Source organism: Octodon degus, unplaced genomic scaffold, assembly GCF_000260255.1.
Source record: "Octodon degus isolate 3935 unplaced genomic scaffold, OctDeg1.0 scaffold00078, whole genome shotgun sequence".
Lineage (NCBI taxonomy): Eukaryota > Metazoa > Chordata > Mammalia > Rodentia > Octodontidae > Octodon > Octodon degus.
Genome location: NW_004524654.1, coordinates 6,757,349 through 6,770,945, shown reverse-complemented (window position 1 = coordinate 6,770,945; position 13,597 = coordinate 6,757,349). Strand labels below are relative to the sequence as shown.

General features: G+C 39.5%; 1 pseudogene; it reads left to right on the top strand.

Moving 5' to 3' along the window:
• Positions 1 to 3,821: 3,821 nt before the first annotated feature.
• The window catches only part of LOC111818049, a 27,182-nt pseudogene continuing 17,406 nt past the window's right edge, over positions 3,822 to 13,597 (top strand).

Sequence of the window (13,597 nt, the reverse complement as noted above, 5' to 3'; positions counted from 1 at the left end):
TTCTGAACTCTATTGACCTCCTCCTCCTCCTCCTCCTCCTTCTTTTCTTCTTCTTCTTTTGTATTTAGGACAGGGTGTACAGGTTGTACAGGGTCTTACTGCGCAGATTGGACTTGTAGTGATTCTCCTGTTTACAGCCTCCCAAGTGCTGGGATTACAGGCGTCCTCCACCATGCCCAGTTTCAATCACTGTCTCAGTGTGCCCTGGGGGCGGGGCCGGCACGGCAGGCCAGGGGATCAAACTCCCGGCCCCTGCATATTGTTCTTCTTTGAACAGCACACTTTACACTGTCCTGTGGTCTCTACTTTTTTCCTGTGGGTGATATAATTTCAGTAAAATGCCTTTCCCTTAAAGGTAATGGTGAAGATGTCACTGATGGACGTCTTGGTTGGTATTTTGCTATCCTGTATTTTTCATTATTTTGTCTATTAGGCCTAATCTAAAATGTCTGACCTTTTGAACCCTTTTGTTTTGAATTAATAACAAATGAGTTCCTTATTGTTTGGGCCAGCAGGTGTATAAATATTTTGTTATGATATTTTCCCCTCACTTTTTGATTACAGGATAGCTGTTAGGTGTTGGTCAATTCTGTCAACACTACCTACAGGATTAATATAATCATTGACCACTAGTGGAGTTTTTCTTCTTTCAAGTTCTATCATTTCTATGTTATGAATATTTGATAGTAAAGAGATTACTTTTTTATCTTTCCATTTCATAACACAGACTTTTTTTCTAATATGCTAATATTTATTCCTTTTTCAGTTTTTTTTTCTTTTGAGAATCTTCTTTCCTATTCAGCCTCAGTGTCCCAAATGTGTCCATTTTTGTATTGTAAAAGACAAACACTAAGTTCTGATGAAGTATAAGAATTCTATTTAATGTACTTATGACAAGAGTGCTTGGTATTAGAACCAGAATTCAAACCCAAGTGTGGCTAACTCTTAAGCCACGTTAAATTACTCTCTTACAACTTTAATTTTTTTCTTTCCATTTATTACATTTATTGTGGGAACCACAGAAAATATAAGATTAAAATAAAGCTTAACTCATTTTGCTCACACATGCTGCTTATGAACACGCCTTATTAGACAACTGGAACGCTAGCAGGCGAGAGCCAAACGTCAGGAAGGGAGCAGGTCAAGACTTTTCACTACCCTTGCGAGGAACTGGGAGATATCTTGGGAACAAAACGTGTAGTTATGGTTATTCTTGGTGCTATTTTCTTGGCACCAAGTAAGTTTGATTAAATAGAATTTTTTACTTGCATAGTTTGGCATATATATATATATATGGAATTAGGCCTGGTTTCTGAGCCTTGTGCTTCATGAACTTAAATTTATAGGAGAGGATCAAATATCAGAAAAAGGATCAAAAATCAGAAATTCTAAGTTGTCCTGTTCCTTCTTCACACCAAACTAAGCCAATTTTGATGAAAAAAATCATATAATGTAGAGTATAGATAGAAGAACAAACAGACTTCTTTTAATAATATGAGATTTAGGAAATAAATGTAACAGGCAGAAGATCCAGTAACAATTTCAAGTGACATTTTACAATAGTTCAGTAAAGGAAATGTTAAGCTCCAGTTTACATAGTGTGTGCATATATATATATATATATATATATATATATATTCATTCTTTATTCTTGAGTTCCATGCAAGAGGAGATAGTATTACTATAGATAGTCATTTCTGTTTACTTTCAAGTGAGAAAGTAACAAACAAAAAAATAGTATCAGTTCATAAAAAAAGTAGGAAAGAAGTTTGGAAAAAGTAAACATAACAACAACAACAAAACAAGACACAGTAAATATTTTGAGTAAGATACTGTTATATTATAGATATCCTAAAAGATAAATACAAATCAAAATATATCTGAATGTATTTGCTTTCTAAGAATTAATAATTTTATGGTCTTTTCACAGACATATCTACTATATTTTATAAAGTATTCAAGGGTCTCATTTTCACTTTATTCATTACACATTTGTAAGGCCAGAAACTTTGGGCATTTAAAAGCTATGCAGAAGCAGAGTTCTTACCTGGGATTATTGAACATTTGGTTGGAGGGGCCAGATTTCTAAAATGATTAGAGAACAAAATCAATACAGTGACAATGTTTCATTGGGGGAGAAACACTAGAGGTAAAGCAAAAATAAAGACCAATATTTCTATTGCTATTTTTTTAAATGAAGAATTAAAATTTTTATTCTATGCAAAATAAACCAATACGCATAAATATTGGTGCATAACTGAACCTTAGGAAAATGATGAGAAAAAGGGTTTTAAATCTCTCCAACCATTTTATAAAAAGTTATTACCAAACAATCATTTGCATATACAGCCATCAATTCTAAATACTGACTTATACCTGAGAATTAGAATTTACCTTGAAATAAGGCTCTTTTCTACTGGAATAGGTTCTCCCTTCACATTCCAAGCTGGACTCCAGCTGGCTGTGTAGCCCAGGCTGGCCTCTGCCTCAGCCTCCTACATGCCGGTTGCTAACATGCACCCCTACACAGAGCTCTGGCTCCACTGTATCTCATAGAACACTGTGGCTCCCACAGTTTGTGACCATTTTGAAAAGAAACTCCTGCCTCCATTGTATAAGGAACAAGAATACTATTTTCATAATTGTCTTCCCGTGTAAACAACTTCACAGATTGATTTACTTTATTAAAGGTAGATGATTCACTGTTACATTTGCTTGAATTATCCTGATCTACTTCCTAAACACAAAATAAAATTCTGCATGAAATTTTTACCTGTTTGGGTTTTCAAACTATTACCACAAACTATCTTCAAATGGCAGCAGTCCAGGAGGCAAAGAAAAAGTAATTGAATACAAATGTTTGCCAACATTATTCTTGCTAATTTTACAGCACTGTCCGATACTGAGACCTAACTGGTTCCTGTGCCTGTCCACTGGAAGTACACTCAGTCTGCTTTTTCCTTCGTCCTCCTGTTCTGGTGATAGGTCTTGCGCTATACAGCGTCACTTCGTCCAACTGCAATCATCTGTTCTTCCCAAGAGTTTATCTCCATATAATAATGAACCCTATCACCGTGGGCAAGTTGTTCAGATACTTGCTTCTGAGGACTACACATATGTTTCCCGTTTTCACACACCTTTATCCTGCATGGTAGCACCTTCAGAAGACTGAGTATATTCAGATAGAAAAATGTTATAAGCTGTGTGAGCTTTTTTTGGTTTTCCAAGCATTGATAAGTCTTTCTTATTATGTTTTTTTCCTTTTCTTTTTGAACGTTTTTGTGTTTTATTTTCTGCCAAAGATGCTCTCTGAGCTGGAGTTAGTGCTTCGTGCATTCTCTTCATCTCTTCTTGGTGTGCCTTCAACTCTACCTTAGAGGCATCTTCATACGCTTTTTTCTCTGCATCCGGAAGTTCCTTCCATTGCTCTGCAACTCTTTTCATTACTTCTTTAACTTTTATATCTGGGTTCTGAACTTTAATTATGTTCACCTTTTCTTTAGCAAATCGAATTATGAATTCAAAGGTTTCTTTGGATATCCATTCAAGGTGGATGAAAACCATTTGGGAACATAAAACTGAAGGGTGAGCGCAGTCTAACCTCCACAGCCGGCGCTCAGCTCTGCCCCGGACCTCCCCAGGGCGCTCAGCGCCCCCACACACCCCGGAGGAGCGCCATCGCCCCGACGGACTACGCAGGGCAACGCTCAGCCAAGGCAAGGGCCGCCAGAGCCCGCGAGCTCGCCTTCTGGGCCTGTTATGCTCGCCACTCGAGAGGCACTCCTGTATTGCTATTTTAAAGAAAACTTCCTCCTAAAACAATGGAGATGTTTTCTAAATGGAATTTTTCTTACCAAGAATCACACTATGAAGAGATCTTCATTGTGACTTTGGGGCTGAAAGCTGGAAAGAACTGCCGGTAAGACAATAGAGGAAAACAATTTAAAAATTTTGGTTTAAATCATGGGAAAGAAAGTAAAGATAAGGGCCGGCCAAATAGCTCAGTGGATTAAGGCGCCTGCAAGCAGGTTCAGGGGCCAGGGTTTTGATCTCTGGGCTTGCCGTGCCAGCCCCGCCTCTGGGTTGCATGGAGACAGTGATTGAGACAGGGTGAGATGGCATGCGCCTGTAATGCCAGCCCACTGTGCCATTTTAAATTGCATCCTGTGACCCAGGTCCCTGTTTTATCATTTTCCGCATTTGTTGTGTTCCACCAATGAGCTACTTTTACAGCTCTGAGATCTCTTTCCTTGACCCTTCTCAGGACATTATCTGTAGTAAATTTTGTTCTTCTCAAGGATGTTTGGGTGGGGTCATTTGTTATTGTTATTTGTGTATGGAACCGCCAAAGAAGCTGAGTGTCACATGGTGACTTCAAAGAGGGCACGTGGGAAAGTAAGAGGCCAGGAAAACCTATATTTCAGAGGAGTTCCCAGAAATCTTGAGGATTGTAGGCCCTGGGATTTTATTCAGGTCTTAAGTGAAAGGAGACCCAAGATAGCAATGAGGCAGCTTCAAGACCAATTGGTGGGACAGTTTTCATAATTAATACATTGCATATTGTTATCTTCTTAGTGGTTGTTCATAGTATAGGACGTAGACATGATATCTTGCCCAGCTACTATTAGCACAAATCTTTCTTCTCATTGAATTAAGACAAAGTAGCTGTGTATCCATCTTATTTTGTATATATAGGTGTTGTAGGGTAATGATAAACTTCCATTCTGGAGGGTTAAAAACTTAAGTATGCAGACCAAAAATTAGAGAAAATGAAGGGCTGCAAGGATAGCCAACATTTTGGCCCTAGCCTTTCAAGGTCAGTGAAGTCTCAGGACATAAGAGAACTTGTACTGTAACATCATGTAACTCAGTTGTGTCCCAAATTTTCTAATCAAGGAGATTATGGGGCCATAGCACAATGTGATCAATGACATAGAGAGTGCCTAAGGAGAGTCACATGGAGAGAAAACATTCTCTCAGGCTTTCACAGAGAGCAAATTGGTCAAGCAATGTCCATGACTCATCCACATGGCTGACACTGAAAAAGAATCTGTAAACTGCAGTACAGGGTAACAGGATAAATCCTGAGGGGACTTTACTAACCTTATCAGATACAAAAGATATACTTCTTGTTATATAGGGCTTGCTTATCTTGGTCTTAACAATCCAGTAGAAAAATATAAAAATGAGGTGTAAAAAGTAAAGCCATAATTATATGTGCTGAGTTGCGAAAGGCTCAAGTCAACACATTCTAACATTGCCAGTCCTACGGATAACCCACTACTATTATGGACTACTGGACTATCTTGGATTATTTTGCTGAATTCATGCACCTACAATATTTAAATGGCAGTGGAATACCCATCTCTAAAAAAAACTAAACAAAAAAGGGAATAAAAAAAAAGAAAGAAAGAAAAGAAAGGAGACCCAGCTGGAATCCAGTTACACAAATAAAGAGAAATATGATCCACACTGGTGGTGGGTTTTGGGGTGTGTTACAGAAGGGGAGTTTTAACCCAAAACTTAGGGGAAATGGTGAAATGATGTTTTAGAACTGGTTGCAGGATAGCAGGTAAACAATAGGTAGAGGCCTGGCATAAATGAGAACAACATGAAGGTGAGTAAGGAGCTTTCAATGCATGACTGAGAATTTTTTAGCTATAGTTAGGGATTCATTGTTTGGGGTGGGCTTTTTGTTTTGTTGTTTGGCTTGTTTCAGTTTGGTCATAGGGATTGAACCCAAAGCCTTCACATTAAGCTATATTCCCAACTATTTTTCAAATTTTAGACATTTTCTCATTAGATCTCCAAGATGCCCAGGGGTCAAATTTGTGCTGCTCCAGCCTCCCAAAGCATTGTTTGTATTACAGATGTGTCCTTTTTTCCCTCCCCCTTGAAAGAGTATGTTTTCAGCCCCTCTTCAAGTTGTTCACGGGTCAGCAGGAAACAAGGCCCCAGATCAATGACTTCCAAACTTGTTTTTAACAACAGAATCTCATTTTGCTCCTCACACTCATCTCTCTGAATTCCTGGAGCTTCACATGGTCCATCCTGAAAACCATCTTGCTTCACTGGACTCCATTCTTGATTAAAATATGTTGAGTTTGCCAGGAGAAATTTCTTTTAGAAGCTTATGTCAGAAGATGAAAAAGGTCAATAATATATAGTATTGGCAAGGGAAGGTGGAAATGCTCAGAAAGCAATGGTGAAAATATAACTTAGTGCAGCCGGGCTGGGGAGATGGCTTGGCAGTTAAGTGCCTGCCTGACAAGTGCAAGGACCAGGTTCAATCCCCAGTGCTATGGGGCCGGGGAGATGGCTCAGAGGAACAAGCGCTTCCCTGGCAAGCGCAAGGGCCTGAGTTCAATCCCCGGTTCCGCAAAAAAAAAAAAAAATTCCCAGTGCCATATCTGAGCTGTGTAGCAAGATCCTGTACCAAATAAATAAAAGATAAAAAATTTTATTGCAACACTTTTGGAAACAATTTCTTGAAATTTTAATTGCATAAGCCATAGAATTTTACAGTTTTCTTTCTAGAAATTTCTGTGTAGAAATATTACATATCTGCTCAAAACTGTATTTGCAAGTGTGCTATTATTTATGACCATAAAAATCAGAACCAGAGCCAGGAAGATGGCTCAGTAGAATAAGCACTTGCCTGACAAGTGCAAGGGCCTGAGTTCAATCCCCATTTCTGAAAAAAAAAAAAAAAAAAGAACCAAATTGGGGAATGGTTAAATAGATCATGTAACCTCCATATAATGTAATATTGTAGAGGCATTAAGGTGAAAGCTTTAGATTTTTCTCATCTGCTACTATTTTCTGTAGTTCATTACTTCTTCTTCGTGTGTGTGTGTGTGTGTGTGTGTGTGTGTGTGTGTAACTGGGGATTGACCTCAGGCCCTTGTGCTTGCCAGGCAAGTGTTTATTCTATTGAACCATCTCCCCGGCCCTCTGTCTTTTTTCTTTCTCTTTCTTTCTTTCTTTCTTTCTTTCTTTCTTTCTTTCTTTCTTTCTTTCTTTCTTTCTTTCTTTCTTTCTGTGTTTTGAGACAATCTCACTATGTAGTCCAGGCTGGTCTTAAACTCACTATGTGGCCCAGGCTGGCCTTGAACTTACAATAATCCTCCTGCCTCAGTCTCCCAACTTCTGATATTATAGGTGTGTGCTACCATACCTGGAAGCCTGTATGTTTCTTGTATATTGGCATACAAGGATGTCTTTGATACAGTGTAAAGCAAAATGCAAGTTACCAAGTTCATACATTTTTTTGAAGTAAGCAAACAAATCTCAGTCCTATAGAAAACTATGCAAGTACTTGTAATTGCATAGAAAAAAAAACCCTCAAACCTTAGTAATAAATAGTTAGTGTTAGAGAGTTCTGTTTCTGCAAAAGGGGAATAGAGATGTGAGTAAAGAAGATACACTCTGTAGATATTTGTATTTTAAAATTTGTTTCGTGAAATACATGCAGTAATTTTATAATTAGAAAAATAATGATGAAGAAAAGGAAATACTCTATTAAGTATTTTAACTGTTTTCAATGTTGATTTTTTCTCTACTATTAAAAAAGGATTTTTATCTTTTATATTAAAAATCCAGATAATGTACCCTGTTTCCTTCTTTTTCCCAGGTAAATTTAGAGTCAATTTAGACACATGGAACCTAGTAGAGACATTGACCTTTAGGTCTAAAATATTTGTATTTTTCTTTTCTTCTCCTCTGGCTTTTCTATTCCCTAAGCTCGTTTCTGGGTGAAAAAAAGTTTGGTTATAAAGAAAGAAACTCTCTTAGAAACTCTCCTACCACCTTACTCTGAGCAGATTACTCTATTTCTGATTATATTCTACAGGGGCAAGTGTGGGATAAAGAGTAAAACATTCACTATTTATATTTTATACTCTCATTATTCTCACATATAATTTGAGGTGTCTGAGAGCAAAAATCTGTACACATACCAAAATATGTGTCTGTACTTGAGATTTCACTTAGCTTCTACTCCAGACTTAAGAACTGTAAGGGCATGCAAAGGCCTTGTGTGACAAGTCTTGTCTTTGTCCTGTAGATGGTGGGAAACCACTGATGGTTCTTAAGTCAAGGAGTGACTGGATCTGAATCATGTTCCAAAAAAATGCCTGGCAGAAGAGAAAATAGACTGGTGGAAAGGCAGAGCTGCTCATTAAATATCTGTAGAGTGGTTGGATAATTGATGGTTAAATGACCCAGGTGATTTAGAAGTCTGTATTTATTGAAAGGGCGTGTACACCATTTGTTGGTAATGTGCGGTTAGTTATTTGGTCTGAACATGAGCTAGTTAGGCCCCCATCATAGGTTTACTCAGATTTAAAAAGGGGAGGAAGATCTAGTTCCAGAGATTGTGATCATAAACCCAGCAATCCTCTTCAAAAGGGGGAATGTGCAAGCATCTCAGAGCTAAGACACTCTCGTGGTTGAAAAAGAAGCAAAAATAACAGTTTTCCCAGATACCATGGCCGGTAGCATCTTTACAAAGAGAGAAGCTGTTTCTCTTTGCTCAGGGTAGTGAAGAAACCTGCCTCACTCCAAAGGATACCAGTGTGGAAGTCACATCTGGTCCAGGCCTTGTTTCTGTCACTTATTAACACTGTAATCTTGAGCAACTTCTCAAGACCATTTGTAAAGCAGAGGCAAAGATACCACTTTTATGGGTGAGAGGGTAAAATAAGGGAAAGCATGTTAAATGTAAAGACTGTGACTTTTTATTTTTAATTTCATTTAAAAGTATTCCATTTTATACCTATCCCTATACCCTGAGGTGAATTTAAGGATGCAGTTGTTACTTATTAATGCAAATAACGTAGGGTATCTTTTAGGTCTTATATATCTGCAACAGTTTGCAGAATTCATAGCTGGTATGCACTCTCCCTTGGATCTAGGTAAAGGGATCACACCTTTGGGATACTCTGACTTTGCATGGGATGGAATAGATACTTCATTCCCCATGAGCAGTCCCTCATTCCCACTAGAATCTGAATCTCTGAACCTACCCTGTAAAACTTTGAAGTTGTATGTTTGCCCCTGCATGTGTGCTTCTGCCCTGTGTGTGTGTAGTTTGCGGGTCCCAGGTTGTCTTGGGAGCAACCTGTGTGAGGCAGTGGTGGTCACCATCTGCAGCTCCAAGTCTACTGATACTGCAGAGCAAGTATCATAGGAATCAGTAACTCAAAAAAGAAAAAAAAAACCAATTATATTGGTATTATAAATCTCCCCCTCCATCATGCCTTTCTTATTTTTTTTCATTGCAGAGACAAAATACTTGACATCCAAAATTAAAGGAGGAAAGGCTTATTTAGCTCATAGTTTTTAGAGTTTTTAACTGTTCACTGGATGGGTCCAAGGCAGGGTGGCACACAGAAGAGGGGAAAATGTTAATGGAGGTGGAAGACAGCAAAAGTAATGAGTAAGAGAGAGAGAGAGAGAGAGAGACAGAGACAGAGAGAGACAGAGAGAGACAGAGAGAGAGACAGAGAGACAGAGAGAGACAGAGAGACAGAGACAGAGAGACAGAGACAGAGAGAAAGTCAGAAAAAGAGAGACAGAGACAGACAGAGAGACAGAGACAGAAAGTAGTCTCTTTATGTCCCTTATATTATATCCAGTCTACCAGGATTAGGATGGTGCCAATCCAATCAGTAGATTGATCTAGCAATCACCCACCCTTAATCCCAGCATTGTACTCTAAATCCATAACACATTCTAGATTTAGTCACCTCTGAAAATCCTACCACCCATAACTGCATGAAGCTTTGGGGCACATCTAGACATAAGCCATAACATTCCATCCATGTCCCCCCAAAGACTCATGCATATCACTTTATGCAAAAGGCATTTAGTCTATCTCCAAGAGCTACCAAAGTTCTAATAGTTTCAACATTGCTGAAATGTCTAAGTCAAAAGCCTCTGAGATTTAAAGCAAACTCTACAATGAAAAGAAAGTTAAACACATACAGCATTCAATGATACAGTATAGACATCTCCCTTCCAATTTACAACTAGGAGGGATGCAAAGCAATGGGACCAAAGCATATCCAAAATCCAGCAAGACAAACATTAAGTTCTATAGCTTCATGCCAAGAATTTGAGGCAATCTGTGGCAAGATATGAATTCCTAAGGCTTGGGTGGCTCTACTCCTATGGCACTTTCAGTGGTTGTAGCTCTCATTTTTGGGCCCACTCTGTACCTTCCTTAAAGTTTTCCTCAAATGATCTATGTTCCTGGCTTCTCCATACTTCTGGGGTCTCTACTATACCTTTGGCTTCACACAGTTTCATACATTGTCCTCTCAGGGGCATACTGCTTGGCCTCTCAGGCCTTCTAAATCTGGGTGGAGTCCTTTCTGACCCCATAACTCTTGCATTTTGCATGCACCTAAAACCAGCACCATGTGGATGATGCCAAGGTCTATTGCCAGCAGGAGCAGTACACAGGCTCCCCTTCTCTTTGCTGTAGAGGTTGAATGCCTGGACTGATAAGCACGCTGAATACAATTCCAGGGAGCAAATTCTCATTGCTATTCAGGAACATGGTGGGGCTGCCACCATTCTAGAAGCAAAGTCTTCTCAAAGTCATTCAGTCTGGAAGCCATTCTTTTAAGTTTTGCAAATTTTTAAAAATGCATTTAGGACAGGGTCTATAGGGTCTTATCATGTAAATCAAATCATAGTGATTCTCTTGTTTTCTGCCTCCCAGATGCTGGGATTACAGGTGCACACCACCATGCCCAGTTTCATTCGCTGTCTCAGTGCACCCCAGGGGCAGGGCCAGCACAACATGTTGGTGCTTTAGTCTGCTGAGCTATCTGGCAAGCCCTCAGTTTTGTAATGTTGAGGCTGTAAAGGGTAGAGTTTTGCTGCTCTTTGTGATGCCCTCAGGCCACCTTTTCTAGTCTCCTGTTCCTTCTAAGCAATCAAGATCTCCTCTACTGTGTCTTTGTAGTCTACAGCTTTACTGGAACTTTCTTTCTCGCCAAACTCACATTTTAAATCATCCTGCTGGGCTCTTTGCTTTTGATTCTCAATGTAGATATTGCTAAAAGTCCCCAACAGTAGCCATGCCACCATTTCAATATTAGACTGCCTTGATATTTCTTAGACTGCCTGGATATTTGTTCAGCCACATTAGTCTACCACCCCTAATTTTAGTCTCAGGCAGTCTCTGGACACGAGAAAAATGCAGATAAACTTTCTTCCAAGCCATAACACACATCATCTGGAGTCCAAAAGCCAATGTAATCCTTCTTCCCAGCAGAAACCTCCTAAACCTGTTCTTTATTGGCAAGACTCTTATCAGCCTTCTGGTTTTCTGAGCTCTAACTGAATGTCACGTACAGCACAGCCTAAGACATTCCAACTCTACTATTTCAGCTGACCTCTCTGAATCATCCCGAACTCTTGTCACAAGCCATTTCCCAAAGTCTCCTGAACCACATGATCAGGAATAATCACACAGATAACCCTACTCCTAGCACCAAAGTCTGTATCAGTCAATGTTTTACTCGAGAAACAGATATAACATAAGATATACAAATGTATGAGAAATTATAAGTTTGTGTTATAATGATCAACTACAAAGTCAGATGAGTAGGAGAGCAAAGGAGATCTGCACATTGGAGACTAAAGGTTTTAGTTCAAGACCTTAGGACAAATCTCTAATCCAAGATTTTAGGACAAGTTCACTTCCATGTTCCATGCAAATCCATATTGGGAAGTCAACATGTTTATGATGGAAGATTGAAGATATAGGCCAGAAGGCTGAAGGATCTGAGGTAGAAGCTGAAGAGTCTGTGTTAGAAGCCAAGAAATGATGTCCAAGCTGAAGACAGAGACTGGAGCTCCTCAGAAGAATGGAAACATATCTGTACTTTCTCATTTCCCCTTTATGTCAAGCCAGGCATCAAGCCCCCTTAGGGTAGGTCCTCTGCACCATAAGGTGCGGACCAGCCATCCCATGGCAGGTCCTTGACATAGAATTGTTGAGCCACTATAGTTAAGCTTCTAACAGAAGAAAGGGAAGACTGCAGCGAAATAAAAGTATTTTCTTTGGTCAGAGTATTAATGGGGTGTCCTTGCCCCTAAGGGCTGAATCCAACTCCTGTAAAGTATAGTAATGTGGATAAAAATACATCCATGTCTTTCTGGGGAGAGTGCCAAAGACATGAATTACTCAAGTTGATACCCTTGATCATCCATTACAATGCCTGACAAATACAGGATTCTCAGCTACTTTTTTGTCCTAGGTGCCCCTTTTCTGGGTGTGACAGGATACTTTTTGAGAAGTACAAGAAAATTATTTAGATTTTAGTAAAAATCTTGTCACCAAGATTCGGAGGTCCAGATACTGTCACCTGGCAGTTTTATTAAAAGGCACAGTCTTTCCTTCAGTTCATCCTGGTGCCTCTCTCTTCTGGATCCAATCCACTAGAATGACAAGAGATAGCAATCACAATTGTGCTTGGAGAAACTGCACAGTCCTGTTCAGGTTATCTTAAAGAATGGGTGTCATAGGCTTTTATTGTGTAATCACCCATGTTGTACAACAGGAGGGGACAAGTGAGGACACACTGCCTTGACACCTCTACCTTGTCCCCATTTCCACTTCCATTCCTTGAGATCCTGCTAAAATCCAACCTTCCTGGAGCCTAAGGTGCCTTTTAGTCTCTACTTGGTGGCAGGTGGTATGGGAGTACAGAGGAAAGGGAAGACTACAGTGAGATCAAAGTATTTTCTCTGGTTGGAGTTTATTGATGGGGGGGTCCTTGGCTCTAGGGGATGGACTGACTCCTGCAAAGTGTAGTTATGTGGGTAATAAATTCATACATGTTTTTCTGGGAAAAGTGTCAAAGGGATGAATGAATGACTCAAAAAATGTTACATTAATATCAATACTTTGTGTGGATTATCTTTCAAATGCATCAGGATGAGCGATTTGGTAGTTAAAAAGTCCCCCCAAAGTCCATGTTGAATGTGACAAGCATAGAGAGTCTCATGTTTTTCCCCTTTCGGTTATAAATCTGCTGAGAGTACCCATCTCAAAGATCCTCCAGGCACCTGGTCACTTGTGTCCTCTTATTACACTCCCGTGATGTATGCTATGCAGGATACTTGTATTATCTTAAGAATTTTGCTGGCAGATGAGACCAATGGGGAAGAACGTACATTTATAAAATAGAGACACAGGTTTGGCATCTTTTATTTTATTTTTTAATGTATTTGGTATAGGGTCTACAGGGTTTATCTACATAGATCACACTCCTAGTGATTCTCATTTTCAGCGACTCAAGTGCTGGGATTACAAGCGCTCAACACCACGCCCAGTGTCAATCACTGTCTCAGCGTACCCCAGGGGCGGGGCTGGCATAGCACACTGGGGATTCAACCCCCGCAGCTGTGCTGTACCGAAGCAGGCACTTTAGTCCGTTGAGCTATCTGGCCAGCTCCTAGGTCTGGCATCTTATAAACTGTGTCTTTTTTCATCCTTATCTTCAATCTCTATTTATATATGAAGAAATTAATTCAGAAATCATCAAGCAACTTTCTGAAAATCACACCATTTTAATCT